This window comes from Nannospalax galili, unplaced genomic scaffold (assembly GCF_000622305.1).
Source record: "Nannospalax galili isolate Female #2095 unplaced genomic scaffold, S.galili_v1.0 scaffold2745, whole genome shotgun sequence".
Lineage (NCBI taxonomy): Eukaryota > Metazoa > Chordata > Mammalia > Rodentia > Spalacidae > Nannospalax > Nannospalax galili.
Genome location: NW_008352732.1, coordinates 36,436 through 54,542, shown reverse-complemented (window position 1 = coordinate 54,542; position 18,107 = coordinate 36,436).

Below are 18,107 nucleotides of genomic sequence, written 5' to 3'. Positions count from 1 at the left end.
GTTTTGTTATTATGTATTGGGCATAACAAACATGAAAAAAAAGACTGTTACAAAATTAAGTTTCAAACACCTTTTTCCTCAGTATTTTCTTCTGAAGGTCTTACATGTTCAGACTTTATATTCTAAGCCTCTATTCTGAGGGGGGGTTGTTGTTGTTGTTGTTTTGCTTTGTTTTCATTGTTGTTGTTCTTTCTTTCTTTCTTTCTTCCTTCCTTCCTTCCTTTCTTTCTTTATTCATTATTTATTTTTTGAGACAGAATCTCACTTTGTGGCCCAGGATGGCTTGGAACTCAGTATGTAGACCTGACTGGACTTTGAATGCACGGCAATCTGCCTGCCTTTGCCTGCCTGGTGCTGCGATTAAAGGATTGAGCCACCATGCCTGACCCTGAGTTGATTTTTGTAGATGGAATGGATTCTAGTTTTCTTCTTTTGCATCTTATTTAATTTAATCAAGTTGGCTGAACAATGTTTGAAGAACTGAGTCTCTATTTTTATTCTTCACTCCTTTGCTAAAGATTAGCTAACCATGTACACATGGGTTTATTTCTGAGGTCTCCATCCTGTCCCATTTCTCTCTGTCTGATTTCATGCCAGTCGCATAGTTTTATTACAGGTTTGAAACTTAATTTGGAGTAAGAAAGCATAAGTACTTCTGTTGGCCTTTCCTCGGCCTGGACTCCACCACTATTGGGAGACCCTTGTGCACCGGTACCTGACATGGAAAGTCGGGGCAAGGAGAGAGACTAATGTGGGGAGAAGGACCTCCGGCAGGTGCCCAGTATGGTGGGAAGAAACAGCCGGGAGACTGTGTCAGTGGACAGCTAGTTTATTAGAGTGGAAGAAGACGTTTATATATGAAAGTTTTTCAGGCAAAGAGGTGAGGTTGGTTTTCTGGTGGGCAGGAAAGTAGAAGGAGGGAGGGGACTTCTAAGACTAGGTGGCCTTTGCCCAGTCCTCCAGTTACATGATCTACAAGAGACCCAGTTAAAATCAAAGGATTAGAGACCTAATAGTTTTGCTTGGGGGCTGTTAGGTAAGAGACAGTGTGTCTAGAATGGATCAGACCTCCTCACTGCGAGGTCTTCAGTCTGGCTATGCTCTACATTCCAGGCATTCCTGACTTATCCCAATATCTCCCCCTTTGTCTTTTATAAGGGGTGGGTGTCATCAAAATCAGAGGAAGTATTAGGGATAGGTTGGTACTGCACCAGGACTTGGTAGTGATTTTAATGATGTCCTATATGTGACTTTTGAAAAAATTGAATTAGACAGGGTGCCATGAGGAGCAGGATACATAAAGCTAGCAGAGGGCCTAACAAGGATAGGAATCAAGCAAGGATGGAGTTGGAAAACCATGGGGTCCCTCCTGGATCAGAGAGGGCCTGGAGGCTATTCTTTAGGTCTTGGAGAGTTTTGACATTTTGTTCAATGGTTCTGGATTTGTTTATATAAAAACAACATTCCTCTTTTAGTAAGAGGCAGATTCCTCCCTTGTTCAGCTGTTAATAAGTCAGCTGTTAATAAGCTTTGGTTTTGGAGCACCACCCTGGCCAGGGATGTAATTTGGCTTTGTAAAGCCTCGAGGCTCTCAATTGTGGATGCCATGGCTGTTCAAGCTGGCTGTGAAATCCGGCAGCCAAGTGATAGGAGTGGTCCAGCACCCCCACGCCCCACTCCCCACCCCTGCCCCAACGAGTCCGATCCTACAGACAGAAAGAGTCCCAAGCGCCGATGAACAGGGGGATGAACACCTCTCTTTTGTGTCGGTGGAGGTTGTCATCATATTGGCTGCTTCTTCCTTTTCTAGAAGGTAGAGTTGGGGGTAACCATGACAGGAGTACAAAAGACAGAAATGGTTGATCCAAGTTGTTATGGTACTGTTAACCAAAAGAGGGCCAGGGGCATCGTGCATGGGGCTATGGATATAGAAATGTTAGGGGCACAGGTGGGGGGGTAAAGTAGAGGAGCTGAGAAAACAAAAAGGCAAGGAAGGGAGCTGGTCATAGAGGGGTTTACTGGGGAGAGGCCTGTGGTGGGTTATCTCCTGGGTGTTGTCTCCAATGATTGAGATGTTAGCTGGGATGGCTGCTAGCAGGGTTCTGGTGAGAGGTGCACAGAAGAAACATTGAGAAATATTAGGATGGGAAGAAAGCTGGAGGTCAGAGGCACATTGGATGTACTGAACCCAAGTTAGGGATGTTTGAGTTTGTTTTTTAATCTCACCCTCTTGAGAAATGATATGTGGTTTAATCTGTTCTGATTGTGGTGCTGGCACTAGCTGATGGGTTACATGTATGTCAGCACTGGGGTATGATGCAAACCTGTTACTGTAAAGCTTGCCAGAACTCCAGTGTGCCATCAGTCATCCCAAGGGTCCTTAATTTTTATTTTAAATTTATTTCCTTTGCCTATATATTCACAATTAATGCTGTATCATTTTGGGGTTTTTTCTATGTGGCAAGATTGGTATCGACAAGCGCCATAAATGTCTTTGTCTTATAGGCAGTCACCCAAATGTCTGAAAGGAAAGCATGCATAAGCATCCAATTGCTTGGTAGCAGAGTGTGGCTGAATGGGGATAGTTATAGCTGCTTGGACCCCTTTAAGGAGCAGTCGGCAGTGCCGATGACTTGGTTAGCCTTTTCATAGGTTTCCCTGACCAAGAACCACCATCTGAGTACTGTATGGGCTGAAGCAGAGTTAGAATGTAATATAACCATAACAGCCATGAGAATGACCAAGAGTTAGGCATTTTGGGGGCAGGCTGCTTGGGCTTGTGAAACCAAGTCATGGATGTCCCACCATGTGACATTGTGTGTTGTCCTCAGACAACATTTTCTCCTTCTGCATTGCTTTGTCTCTGTCAGGGAGAGTCTGGCTATTTTCTTGGTTGGCAGGAAGATGGACATTTCTGGCAGGGACCCAAATAGGCCTTGATTGATCCTGGGGAAAAACACCAGTAAAGCCCCTTCCCATTGTTAGCAATGGGTCAGGACCCTTCCAGAGTCAGTCTAGAGGGTCCTTCCATCTCACCATTATATGTGGGAGGGTTCCGGGTTTTCTCCAGTGGAGGACTATGGGGGGTTCTGTTGAATTTTTTGAAATGTTGAATAAATTTAAGGTAGCTAACGCCATAGACAGTTATATGTTGGGAGGGTAATTGCCTCCCTCTTGTTTTGTGAGTTTATTTTTTAAGGTTTGGTGGGTTCTTTTGATAATTCCTTGTCCTTGGGGATTATAGGGGATTCCTGTATGGTGGGATATATCCCAGTGGGAGCAGAGGGATTTAAAGGTTGAGCTGACAAAGGCTGGGCCATTGTCAGTTTCTTCTGTTGAGGGAGGCCCATAATGGCAAATGACATGAGCATGTGGGCAATAAGGGTTTTGGATTTTCTTGAGTTTGTGCAGTGGCCCAAATGAATTTGGAATAAGTGTCCACTGTAACAAAAACAAAGTTTTGAGGGCCAAATTGGGGGACATGAGTAACATCAATTTGCCTTCAGGTCATGGGGGTCAGTTCCCAGCATTTGCAATGTAGGTGTATGTATTAATGAGGCACAAGAGGAGCAGGTTTTTAGGATCCATTTTAGATGGGCTGTAGTGGTGTTAGGAAATGGGGATTGGAAGACTTTGAGGTTTGTATGGATAAGAGAGTGAAACATTTTAGCTTTTGTAAGGGTAGAATGGAAGACCCCATGGGAGCAATATGATCAGTGAGGGCATTACCTTCTGTAAGAGGTCCTGGCAAGGAGCTGCTAGAATGGATATGTTGGATATAGATGGCTGTTTACATCCCTCTAAAAGGGTGGATACAGAAATTAGCAAGGGGTATAAGGGGTTTTGGTTGAGTTTAACAAAAGATTGTGAGATCCAGGGGAGAAGGTTAGTGACATAAATGCTCTCAGAAAATAGGTTGGCGGGCTCATGTACCTCCTTTAGGGCAAGGTAGACCATGTATAATTCTTTATATTGGGGGGAATTATGAGGAAGTTCTTGGAAGAGGACAGTGGGTGGTTGGGTGGCGTCCTTATAGACGACTGCAGCAGCTCTCTGGGAGCCACCATCAGTGAAGATTGTAATGGCTTCCTCCAAAAGGGTTTGGGAGAACAGATAAGGAGGGAGCCATGGGAGGGAGGGTAGGATGACAATCAATTTATCTTTGGGAAAGTGGTTGTCTATTTGTCCCAGAAATCCCATTAGGCTAACAGCTAATGGGAGTGATTATGGATCAGCGATTTGACATCAGAGAGGGAAAAGGGGGTGATGAGTTTTCCAGGTTCTTTCCCTAAGGTTCATAACAAATGATTCCTTCCTTGACATATCATGTTCGCCAAAGCGTCCATTTTGGTTAATAAGTGAGGGGTATTGCCAATAAGGGTATGAAGCCATTTGAGGACACCTTGAGGTTGATGGAGGGCCCCAAAGAGGGTTGGGGAGGAACTGAAAATCAGGAGATGGACTGGGGAGGAGGGCTTATAGCACTGTAGGGTCATCTCTTGAAGGGATTTGTTGATGGCTGCTAATGGCTTCCAATGTGATTGAGCGTTTGGATGAAGGTTGTTTGTCCCCTTTTAGGAGGTTGAAGAGGGATTGGAGGGTGTATTAGTGAGTGGGAGCCAAGGCCTGAGCCAGTTGAGGGTCCCTATCTAATCTGTAAGGAAACCAGGGTAAGTTGGGACGGGAAAGAAAGGACAGGTTTTAGTGGCCGGATGGTTGTTAGGGAAATTTTAGTGCTTAGAAATTTTATGGGAGGGATGAGCTGAATCTTTGTAGGAGTGATTTTAAATCCAGAGGCCTCAAAGGAAGATATGAATTGATCCCTGAAGTCTGGTAAGGGTAGCAGGGGTTCATACCAGGCAAGGATGTCATCCATGTAATGGTAAACATGGAGTCCCTTTTTAATATGGGGTTTTAAGGCAAAAGCAACTGCTTCTTGGCAAATGGTGGGGCTGTTAGCCATTCCTTGGGGGAGAAAGTCCATTCATATCTTTTTGCAGGTCCAGAATTATTGATTGCAGGGACAAAGAAGGCAAATCTCCTATAATTTCTTGGGTATAATGGAATGGAGAAGAAACAATCCTTGATAGTGATGGATAACAGGAGGGTATTTGCGGGAATGGCTGAGACTAGGGAGAGTCCATGCTGAGGGAACCCCCAAATTTGCATGGTTTTGTTGATGGCCCTTAGGTCTTGTAATAAGTGCCATTCCTCTGAGTTTTTTCTTATGATGAAGATGGGAGTGTTCCATGGGCTGAGGGAAGGCTGTATATGTCCTAGCTGCAATCGTTCTTTAACAAGTACTCAATGAGTAGTAATCTCTCCCTAGATAGTGGCCACTGTTCAACCCAGACGGGGTCATCAGAGTTCCATTCCAGGCAGGGAGTTTGATATTTAACAGTGGCCATTAGAATTGGGAGTGATCATTGAGTGGGCAAAAGGGGCATGAGTCAGATTGGTTGCTGGGGCCCACTGAAGGACCCTCTTCCCCAGTGGTGATAATTACATCAAGAGCTCCAAGGAATTCTCTTCCTAGTAGGTTAGTAGCCACATCAGCAACCAAAGGGCAGATGTGGACTCTGTTTCCCTCAGGGTCTTCCCATATGAGGGTTTCTTTAGTGATGAAAGCCTGGGAGGTGCCATCCACCCCCACTAACTTGGGTCCTGGTAGTAAGGACCATGTTGAGGGGGCTTCCTGTCTCCTAATGATAATCTTATCGTCCCCTGTGTCGATGAGGCATTTAAAGAGCTTTCTTCCTAATTTGATAATAATTTGGGTGTGAGTTTTCTCTAGTATGGTGGAGGCCCATCAGGTTCTGACCTTAGGAGGTTGTCCTCTTACTGGCAGGGCTGAGGGCTGCCCAAAGAGAAGTTTAAAGGAAGGAATAGCTTTCCTTCTTTATCATATTTGGAATGGCAATCACGTTTCCAATGGAACCCTTTTCTGCAGTGAGGGCAGACTGTCTTAGGGACTTCATTTGTTTTAGTTTAGGTGTTATCTCAAGAGCATTCATTCTTCCAATGTCCCCTATACCCGCCTTTAAAGCATTTACCTTCTTGTTTTAAGGCAGCTGAGAAAGCCTGAGCTATGGATGTGGACTTATGAGTGGCTGTGCCTATATCTTGGGTGGCCATGATCCATTTATCATGATGTTCCTCCTTTAAGCCTTGACAGGCCTGTCTACATTCAGAGGTCATCCCATCCCAAATGATATTGAGGAGTAGGATGTCTCTTGTCCTATGGTCAGAAATTTTTTTTAATCTATGCTAGTTTTGCGCCTGAGTATAAAGTCAGCAAGGGATTCTTTGGGTTTTTGCTAGAGTAACTTGAGGGATGATTCAGAGGTAGGGCCATAAGGAGGGCTAATATGCTCCCAGACCTGTAAGGTGCAAAGGCACACCTGGTCATAACATCCAGGGGGGAATTCCACTTGCTGGACTCCTGTGGTCCAGTCGCCCTGACCAAAGTTTTCAAAGTTCCAGTTGATCTCAGATTGGTCAGCGTTTTTTTGATGTTGTTGGATACACTTGTCACAGAAAAGGGCCTCCCATTTTAAGAAGAGGGGGCCAGGCAGAGATGCCCTACAGATGTCTCACCAGTCTTGGGCCATGTTCAAGGTGGCACTGAAGCCAAGGACGATATTTTTTTCCAGGGGGCATGTATGCCATCCTTGCATACAGCTTGTCAGAGTTTCTTAAGGTCTCCTGCTCAGTATGGGTACCATTGTAGGGGCCTGCAAAAGGTGGGGACCAAGTTAACTGGTAAGATCTGATATTTAAGGTTTTGTGTGTCCCTGATACTGCAGAGCTGTTGGGTAGCCAAAGGAGGGGTGGGTTTTCATGGGGCTGTGGGAGTAGGCTGGGGTTTCTCCCTGGGGGAGGTTTGGGGTCTTTGTCCCCAGCTTCCTTGTGTGGGTAGGGAGGCAAAGGCAGAGGGGGCTAGAGGTGTGAGGGTTCCATTTTAAAGTTAGCTAACTCCTGATATTTTCTATGGCCTGTTCCAGGGCAGCCAGGTTGGCCATGAGGCTATCTTCTGGGCATTCCTCATCTGAGTCCTCAGGGGAAGGGTTAAGACAAAGGAGAGCCTTCTCTGATATTGTGGCTTGGGGGGTGAACCTGCACATTGCCTGATGACTGCAATGATGGGGAGGAATTGGAAGGAAGGGGGGAGCCATTTTCACTCTCCCTCTGGCTAGGTAGGCTACCCTGGTCCAGACTTCTGAATCATATGGGTCCCTGGAGGCCATCCAAGGGGAAAGTTGTAGGACTTCTTCCCAAAAGGAGGTAGCCTCTGAGAGGGTTTAACGCCTCTACTTTTAAGAAGAGCCCAGAGGCCCCTGATTTTGGGATCTCTCAAGTTTCCAGGGGTGCTGCCCATGATAGAAAAGGAAAGGGGAGTGAAATGCTGAGTCCTAGAGGAATGTTCCTGAGACCTGGAAGTTACAGGGGATTCCTGACTAGTCCAGGATGTAAGCCTGACTACAAATTTCAGAAAACCAGCTACCACCCTAGGGGGCTTTTAATTGGTGGTTGTATTACCAGGTTTTGCAGCAGAGAGAGAGATAGATAGGAGGTCTTTGGCAACACCCAGGCAGGCAGTTGGGAGGGTCCATTTAGAGGACTTGGAGCCTTTGGCTAACATCAGAGAGTGGTCCTGATCAGAAAGCTTCAGTTTCTCGTTAGTCTTGAACAGTCCCTCGTGATGGCACAAACCAAAAGTAAAAAGGGGGAAAGGAGAGAAGGCTGATCCTCAGAGCAGGATGGCCAAGGTTTAAAGGCCAATGTCCCTCTGCTGGAGAGTACTCACCCTTCTTCTGAGCATCCTGGAGAGCCTTTCTTGAGCCCCACATTGGGCACCAGCTGTCAGCTTCTCCTCAGCCTGGACTCCACTGCTATTGGGAGACCATTGTGCACTGGTCCCTGTCATGGAAAGTCGGGATGAGGAGAGAGACTAATGGGGGAAGAGGGGCCTCAGGAGGCAGTATGATGGGAAGAAACACCTGGGAGACTGTGTCAGTGGACAGCTTGTTTATTATGGTGGAAGAAGAGGTTTGTATATGAAAGTTTTGCTTCTAAGGGGGCTTCTAAGGCTACGTGGCCTTTGTCCTGTCCTCTGGTCACATGATTTACAAGAGACCCAGTTAGGATTAAAGGATTAGAGACTTAATAGTTTTGCTTGGAGGCTGTTGGGTAAGAGACAGTGTGTCTAGAATGGAGCAGGCCAGTTTCCTGCCATCCTCACTGGGAGGTCGCCAGCCTGGTCATGCTCTACATTCCAAGCACTCCTGACTTATCCCAACATGCTTCCAGCTTTCTTCTTGTTCCATTTCTTTGGCTATATGGAGACTTTTGTGGTTCCACCTGAATATCATTTTTTCTAGTTTTATTCAAAAGTTGCCATTGGGGGCTGGAGAGGTGGCTCAGTGGTTAAGAACACTGGCTACCTTGCAGAAGACCCAGGTTCAAACCCCAGCTCCCACATGGCAGCTAACAACTGTCCTTAACTCCAGTTCTGGGGGATCTGGCAGCCCCTTCTGTCCTCTGCAGGCATTGCATGACATGGGTGCACTTACCTACATGCAGGTAATACATGCATACACATAAAATTAAAATAAATTTTTTAAAGTTACCATTGGGATTTTGATAAGGTCTACATTGACTATGGAGATTAGTTATGATACTATGAACATTTTAGTAATATTAATTTTTCCAACACTGAATTTGTGATGTTCTTGCATTTGCATCTTTTAAAATCTCTGGTATCAATATTTCATGATTTTCATTTATATTTTTCATTTCTTTGATAATTACTGCATATTTGATTTTTACTGTAAATGTAGGAAGTGCTCAGTTTTCTTTTCTACTGAGGTAGTTCACTGTGGTAGGTAAAATGACATCAGAATTTTTGTATGTTGATTTTGAAACTTTGTTGAATTTATGCTTCATTTACTTGTTTATTTTTTCCATTTTGAGAGCAAAGAATAGAGAAAAATACATTTATTTTAATTTTTTGTTTTAAAAAGTTTTGAGTTTTAAAATTTTTATACATTTCCCACTCAAATCCAGCGTCCTCCCCCATCTATGCCACCCCTCCCTACATGCTGAGTCCTATTCATTCAGGTGTTTGTACCCAAATGTCCTTCAATGTAAATGTGTCCACTGGAGTCTAGTCAGCCAATCTAGTAGTCATATGTAAGTCATACTCTCCTTCACCCAACAGAAATTAGTCTCAAATAGTTCTCAATCTAGTAGTGGCTGGCCACCTATTTCTCACCTCCACTTTGGGCCCTTAAATGAGCTGACATGGGTCCTGTGATTGATGCCGCTGCTGCCACAGGCTCAGAGAAGCAAGCCTCCAGTGGCCGGGAAGCCTCCATCTCCTTGTGCTCATGAACCAGCCCTGGCTTTTACTATGCTTCTGCCTCTTCTTCTGCAATGGTCCCTGAGCCATGGGTGGGTGAGGTTCCTTATAGGACTCTTATTCTCCAAAACTTGGCCAGTTCTGGCCTTCTTTGTACATTGCACTCTGATGTACATGGAAGAGTACTGGTCAGAGTTGAGGGGTGAATTAGCCCTCTCTCTACCCCTTATTCTGCTATGTTCCATGAGCCTTAGCTTGTAGAGATTCAACTGCAGATGTGTCATCTAGTACTGGGCATCCTCCTGATGTATGTTCTGTGCTTGATCAGATGTGCAACTCTGTAGTAGCCTCTATCTGTTGCAAAACAAAGCTTCTTTGATGACTGCTGTAGGCATGTTTGTCACTCTAAGGGAAGTCTCTTCTATCTGGCACTGAATTCCCCTTATGAGAAATGCACATAGAGTGTCTGAGCATTAATGCATATCTATACCTAGGGGCTGCTTGTAAGGAACGCAGTGTCATCTACCAGTTTTTAAAAAGCATCTTTAGGATTTCCTATATATGTGATCATGTCATCTAAAACAAGAGATAAATTTACATACCTTTTCCAGTGTGGATGCCTTTTCAAGTTTATTCTGACTAGGACTTTCAGGATGACCTTGATCAGGCAGAGGGAGCAGGCATCTGGCCTCATTCCAGATCTTAGAGAAAACACTTTTTCCATGTCGTTTCTATTGTCTGGCTCTTAAATGCCTTTCAAATGACTACATGTTAAAGGATTTATTCCCAGAGTTGAACTATTGGGAGACTGTAGAAACTTGAAGAGCTGGGACCTACTGAGATATTTGAGGTCATTGGGGGCTTGCTCCTGAAATGGATTGGGGAACACTTATCTCTTCCTCTTTCTCATTCTCAGATCTTGGTTAGGAGAAGGATCTTTGCTCTATCACATGCTGCCAACCACGATGTGCTGCCTTGTCACAGGCCAAGTCCAGAAGCCAATCAATCATGGGCTGAAATCCTTGAAACACTCAGCCAAAACACACCATTACTCTTCTTAAGTAATCATCTATATTTTGTTATAGTAATAAGAGAGAGGGTTTCTCATGAAGATGTTTCATGTATATCTGAAAGGCTGCTGAATTTGGACATATGTTTATTCTTCATCTATTGAGATGATCATGTAGTTTTGGCATTCCATTGTTAGTGTGGGTCACCACAGTGATTACTTCTTTTTCATATTGAATTGCTTGATTCTGATGTGCAATTCTTTTAATGCACTGATAAAATTCATTTTCTGGTATTTTACTAAGTATTTCTTTTTAACTTAAAAACAAACTTTATTGAGAATTTCATACATGCATATAAGGTGTTTTGATCAAATCCATGCTCACTCCCTCCCCTCCAACACTGCCCATATCTCCCCATCATTTTTTTCTGAAAACTTTGGATACTCTTTTTTCTTTTTCTTTTCTTTCTTTCCTTTCCTTTCCTTTCTTTCCTTTCCTTTCCTTTCCTTTCCTTTCTTTCTTTCTTTCTTTTTTCTTTCTTCTTTCGTTCTTTCTTCTTTCCTTTCTTTCTTCTTTCCTTCCTTCCTTCTTCTTTCTTTCCTTTTTTTTCTTTCACTGGGGATTTTTGATGCTCTAACATTCTTCCCACTGAAGAGGTAACCCTAAAATCTTTTAGGGATTAGATAAGAACTCCCAAATACTTTTAATATTTTAGGTCTTTGGAATGCAGTATGTTGCTAAGAGGCCCAAGGACATCTTGACTTTTAGCCAAGAAACTGGCTAGTTTTCTTTGGAATCTGTTTTTATCATAACTGGCTAGCCAATTCCTACCTCCTATTCTTATCACACCATCCTCTGAAAAAGGTTACCCAAATTACTGACAGGGAATCAGGACGCAGACCACTCTGGTTTCTTCCATGCTGAACAGGGAAGCAGGGTGAGGTAACTGGAGTAACCCCTTCAGTTACTAAAAGTTATCTAAAAGACTCCCAAATTGCCTAACTCTTAGCTGTAGGGAGAAAAGAAAGGCAGTGACTGGTGAATATAGGGTGTGAAGGAGAAGTAAAGGCAAGAGTAGTTAGCATTACAAGTTCTAGACAGGGAACCAGAAAAATCAGAACAGGGCACATTTCAAATGTCCAAATCAAAGTCATTCAGATTTCTTAATGAGGGCTCCCAAAAGCATCTATCTGTTGGGTTTACCCTCATTTTTCTTTTGGCCACCAAGGCTAGACTTGAGAGTGATGAACTCTGGATTTGTTTTCGAGCACTTTGATGGCTGTTGGAGCGACTAGAATCAGTGTGAGTTCCCTCCCACATGGCTTCTTCTTAGCAACCAAATTCAGTGCACCTGTAGAAAATCTAGAGCGCTACTTGTCTGTAGCCAGGTGCAGAAGCACTGCCTTCCTGTATGCTTTAAAATTACTTACAGTACCTAATTCAATGTAAATGCCATGTGAAGTAGCTATATTGTGTGTATTTTAGGGAAAATGATAGCAAAGTATGCCACAAGTTTTTCTCCTTCAAATTGTTTTTAATTTGAATAAATGTATTCTTTTAAATTTTCTTTTTTTTACTGTGTGTGAGTGTTATGCCTACATGTAGGTAAGTGCACCCATGTCATGCAGTGCCCACAGAGGATAGAAGAGGCTGTCGGATTCGCTGGAACTGGAGTTACACTCCTCTTTATAGACTGGACACTGGTTCAAGTCCATCTGGTGTGGTCTCCTTGGCCTCCTTGATCAAGAGATCAGATGACCCACCACCATTACAGGACATTTTGCGAGATGCTCATGGTCCCTGGGAACTAATCGACCTAGGAGGGCAGGTAGCAAAAAGTGTCCTTTAAGTCCCTCTTACCAGATTTTTACTATTTCTATACCTTTTATAATTTGATATTTGCTTTGTTTTCTTGTAGTGTCTTTAACACTGGAACTAGGTGATATTGGCATTATAAAATGACTTTCAGTGTATTCTTCCTTTTATTTCTTTTGGAAGAATGTAAGATTTGATTGGTCTTATTTGTTCTTTTAATATTTGATATTAATTCACCCATGAAGCCACTGAACTTTGTTGAAGGTTCTTGATTAGTGAACCTTTGTTGAAGGTTCTTGATTATCTCCTTGTTTATTAGTCTGGACTTAATTCCTTCTTTGCAGTCTTTATACCTTTCTAAATGGTTGCATTTATCCTTTTCATCCAAATTATTAAATTTTCTGGCATATAACTGCTCATAACTGTATATTGTGATCCTTTTATTTATGCTAATTATAATTCATTTGATTTTTCAATGTTGAGATTTTATTCTTGCTGCAGCTCATAAGTTTTGTTAAGTTCTATTTCCATGTTTTTTTCTGGAGCTATTATCCTTTGGTGTTTTAATATATCTTTTAAAATTTTACATGTATGAGTGTTTTGCTTCATGTATGTGCCACATGCATGCAATGACCATGGAGACCAGAAGAGGGCATTGGATCCCCTGTAACTGGAATCATAGTGTTAGCTGCCATATAGGTACTGGGAACCAAAGCTGCAGCCTCTGCCAAAACAGCCAGGGCTCCTAACTGCTGACTCATCTCTCCAGCCCCTGTCTGGAGCTATTCTTAAAACCCTTTTTGATTTTCCCTTTTTCCTAATGTTTGCTCAAGCATGATGGCAAATCCATGTAACAGCAAATCTGAAGGGACTGAGGCAGGACAGGAAGTCCAAGACCAGCCAACAAAAAAAATGTTGTTTTTATGAGTTTGTGAATTTTCCTGGTTTTTGCCATTGACCTTTAATTTCACTCCAATGTGGTCCAAGAAGATATCTGATATTTTAATCTTAAATTTGTTAAGCTTTGCTCTGTAACAAGTGACCTAGTTTGGAGAATGTTCCATGGACAGTTAGCATGTACATTCTGCTACAGTTAAGTGGAAAGCTCTTTATTTCTGTCAGCTCCATTGTTAATATAAGCTGTTTCCTGATTGCCTGGACATTATATCCATGGGAAAGAGAAATTTTAGGTTTCCTAATTTTTCCTTTCAAAATACAATATTTGCCTTATAGTATATTTAGGTTCTCTATGTTGGGTATACAAATATTTGCAACAATCTTTCTGTTGAATTCAATCCTCTTTTATCATAGAAGTCTCTAGTAGGTTTTTAAATTAAAACATTTTTCTAGTATAGGTACAGTTGTCCCTGTTCTCTTTTGGCAAGCACATGCATAGAATATATTTTGACTACTCACTTATAACCTATGCGTGTTTTCATATCTTAAATGAGACTCTTGAGGTTGGGGAGATGGCTTAGTCAGTTTAGTGTCTGCCACACAAGTAAGAGGACCCAAGTTCAGATCACCAGAAACTATGCAAAAAGTCAGATATGGTGGAGCATGTCTGGCACTTGATGTTGACCTTTGGCCTCTGCATACTTGTGCACCAGAACACATATACACAAACACATACCCACATATAACACACATACATACATAGTTCCTCAAAAATTAGTCTATTGTAGACAGCATCCAGTTGGATATTGTTTTCTTATCCAGTCATTCTACACCAATTTAGTCCACTTACATTTAAAATATTTGTTGCTGATTAACAACTATTGTTATGTTGTTTAACTTTTCGGTCTAGTCTGTACTTATGATCCTATCCCCATTTTCTTTTGTAGATTTTTGGTTATAATTTTGGTTGATTTCCTTCTTTAGTGCATCTATAAGGTTTTCCTTTGTCATTAGGAGGCTTGCAGGAATTGTCCAGTAGTTATAACCACCTATTTTAAACACTGCACTTCTCTTCCCCCACATTTACTTTAGTTCCCACACAATCTTCATGTTCTTGGGGTCAACATTGCTTTTTTTTCTTATTTTTATGTGTATGAGTTTATCACCTGCATGTATGTAAGTACATGTCATGCAATGCCTGTGGAGATCAGAAGAGGGCGTTGAATCCCCTAGAACTGGGGTCACAGATGGTTATTAGCCACCATGGAGGTGATGGGAATTGAATCAGGTCCTCTGCAAGAGCAGCCAGTGCTCTTATCCACTGAGCATCTCTCCAGCCCCCAGCATTGATGCTTTTTTGTATAGTGAATTTATTACTAAATTTTTGTGGTTATAGCCTTTTGTCTTTTAAACTTTTATATTGTGATTATAGGTAATTTTCAAACCATTTCAGTATTATATTATTCTGAATTTGACTCTGTGCTTACCTTCTGGTGATATTTACACTTCCATATACTATCATATTGTTATTTTGCATGATTTCTATTCCATTTCAAATGCTACCTTTTAACTGGTAGGTCTGCTAGTGAGTGATAAACCTGAAGTTTTTGCCTTGGAAAGGATTATCTCCTCTTCATTTTTAAAGGATAGTTTTGCAAGGTGTAGTAGTATTGTTTGGGAAATCTACTGAACACTCAACAGAGAATTTTTAGGAGAGAATGGAGCCATAAAATCAAAGAACTACAAGAATTTCATTTCTATTTTCAAAATTATCTTTGCCTTTTGGAAGCTTAAAATTATAATGATAAAAAATTAGAATGGCTCTACATGTAGAATTCTGCATTGGCTTCTTTTCTCATTGCTGTGACCAAAAACTGACAGAAGCATTGTAAAGGAAGGAAGGACTTTTGGTTCTCAATCTCAGGGAATACAGTCTATAAAGGGGGAAACACTTGGTGGAATGACTCAGTCCAAGGTAGTGGGAGCTTGCACTTTCTGCCTTTCAAATCTTGGTAGATTACGAAGCAGAAACAAGACCAGGCTATATTCCTCAAAGGCCTGTGCCCAGTGGCCCACCTCTACTGGTCATTTATTCTGTTCCAAAGGTCCCACAACCTCCAGCTGGGGACAAGTTGTTTAAACACAGGCATCTGTCAGGAGCATTTCACGTTCAAAACATAACCTCTTTTATACACAATCAATCTGGGGTCTTCTAGGTATCTTAAGTCTATTTTCCTTAGGGCTGAATCTACTTCTCAAATTTGGAAAATTCTCATCATTTTAAATAAACTTTTGAGCCCTTTTTGTTTCTTCTGCTAGAGTTCCTATACTGCACACATTGGTTACTTAATGGTGTTCAGAAATCCTGAGTAATTTTTCATTCTTTTATTTTCCTATGATTAGTTAATATCAAGTAAACTCCCAGTGTGGACACTGACTCTTCTTGCTTGAATCTGATATTAAGGCTACTGTATTTCTAAGCTCATTGTTCTTAGCTTAAGAACGTGTTTTGAATTCTACTTTGTTGAACTCTCATTAATTACTGCTTTGTCTTAAATTTGTTGTTTTTCTGTGTTATTTTATACATTAATAATTTTCTTTAGAACAATTGTTTACAGTTCTTTATCAGACGTTCATGGCTATCCACTTCTTTGCAATGACTGAAAATTTGTATTCCTTTGATGTTCTTTTTGTCCTTATACAGATGTTTGCATATTTGAAAGATTTATCAGACTATTTTTGGTAAGAAAATATCTTCACTGATGAGAAGTACAGGATCATGTGTGGCACTGGGACTATCAGTGCATGCAGAGCAATTTGAAGGCTAAATTCTAGGTTGAATGAGAGACATGAACAGTGGCCAGCAACACAGCTGGAATGCAACTTTTGGCAACTACATGGTCTTCAACAGAGAATATTATTGGCTTCTGTGATGCTCATGAGGGCAAGAGGGCAAGGGTCAGGGATGATGCTATGAGAATGTATGTGTTAACAAAATCTGGAGCCAGTTGTGTAGGTGCATGCATGTCAGGTGGGATGGTGCTGAGTGTACCTGTGGTGGTAACAGCCAAGGTAAATGGCAGACACATATGATTATAAAAGGTGGGTGGAAGTAGACATGTGGACAGTGGTACAAACTAGCAATGTATGCAATCAGCAGCAGGTAAAAACTCAGTGGTGAAAACTGGATAAAGGCACGCACTAAGTCTGGGCTACAGTCAGGGCTAGATGTGTGTGTGTGTGTGTGTGTGTGTGTGTATGCAGAGCCATGAGAGTTTGTCACAGACATAACAAGGCTTGAAAATTGGGACTGATGGTAGGTACACATTAATATACGGAAAACCAGGGTCAAGATTCCCTCTGCGACACCAGGGATGAAGTACCAGGGGGAGGACAGAGGTCTAGGCACCTGTGGTATAAGATGGCGAAAAACCAGGGGTTATGAAAACCAGGGACCATGAGGATTCATGGTAGCTGGGGGGAACTTTTGAGTTGCTCAGTAGCAAAGAGTAATGGAGTCCTCTGAAGAGTGGGTGACCTTGGAATATGGAACATAGTGGCACCAGTGTCCATATGACATAGAAATTCAAATCCTAAGTGTATACTCAGAACTGAAATCATATACCTACATAAAACCTTGTACATATTCATAGAAACACTTCATAATGCATAAAAAGTGGAAATAAAAGCTATCAACTGAGTGGATAAACAAAAAAGTAGGACCATTACCAGATTAGTTGATAATAAGAAGGAATAAAGTATTGAAACATATGGGGCGGGTCGCTTGACCCCCGACGTGGTGTGTGCGGGCACCCTGGGATCTCCGCCACACCTGGCTAATCCTGGCGTGAGTCTGGCTGCAAGCGATGTGGGGAGCGCGCCTGGGCTCCCGGGCGCACTCACTCTGGATGTGGCCCAGGGTCAGGTGTGCGTGCACTCTCCCACCGTGGTTCTGGTCCCGCTGGCTAGCCACTGGCGGGCCTGGCCGGCCGCGCCTCTCTGGAGACAGCAGGTGCGCAGACTTCTCTGATGCTGGCTGTAGCTGATAGCTACACACTTCTCTGGAGCTTTCCTCAGGATGCGAGGTTCACTGGCCACTGAACCAAGCGGGAAGAGTACGGAGACAGCGAAAGCTATGATGTCCGCAGGTCGGTAACAAGGGAGTGCGCCCCCTGGAGAGATTGGATCACCTGTAGTAAGACACAAGACTCAGGCTTTGCTCAGTCTGTGTTTACAGCTTTATTAACTGTCTCTGCTCCAGCTCCTGCTGATCCAGCTCTGCTGATCCAGCTTTCTGGGACCCAATCTCTGGGACCCCATCTCTGACCCGATCTCCGGGACCCAGTCTCTGACCTGATCTCCGACTATTAAGAGAAGACTAGCATATTTATATACCATGGGGGTAGTGGTAAAAGCTTTTAGATACTTTGTGAGATATTCTATTTACATGTGGAAGTGGGTTTCTGCTAGACTATTGTCTACCTGTAAAAATCACACACAGGAAGGCATGGTATGCATAGAGCCAAAGGCCATGTTTATGTCAAGGCATCTGTGGCGGCCACTTCAAAGGGAGAGACAGGAAAGATGCCAGAAAGCACCTTGCTATGAAAAGGAGCCCGTGGCACATTCCCCGAGCTGCATGAGCTGTCCGGTGTGAAGGGGCTTCGACTTTTGCATAACAGAGGTCTCCCAACAGAAACATGCTACACACATGGATGAATCCCAAAAGTATTATGCCAAGTGAAAGAAAGACAAGGTAAATCACATATAGTAAAAATTCAATTTATATGAACTATCCAAAATGGGAAGAAGCAGAGAGCAGGTTAGTGCTTTCCAAATGTTGACAGGAGAGGGTAGTGAAAGTGATTGCTACTGGGTATAAGGACTTACTCTGGGGTTTATAATATATCCCACAATTAACTAGTAGTTATGGTTGTAAAGCTCTGGGAATGCTGTAAAATTTGTATACTTCAAACAGTTATATCTCAATGAAGTTCTATTATTAGTAACTAAGTAAAATGTTG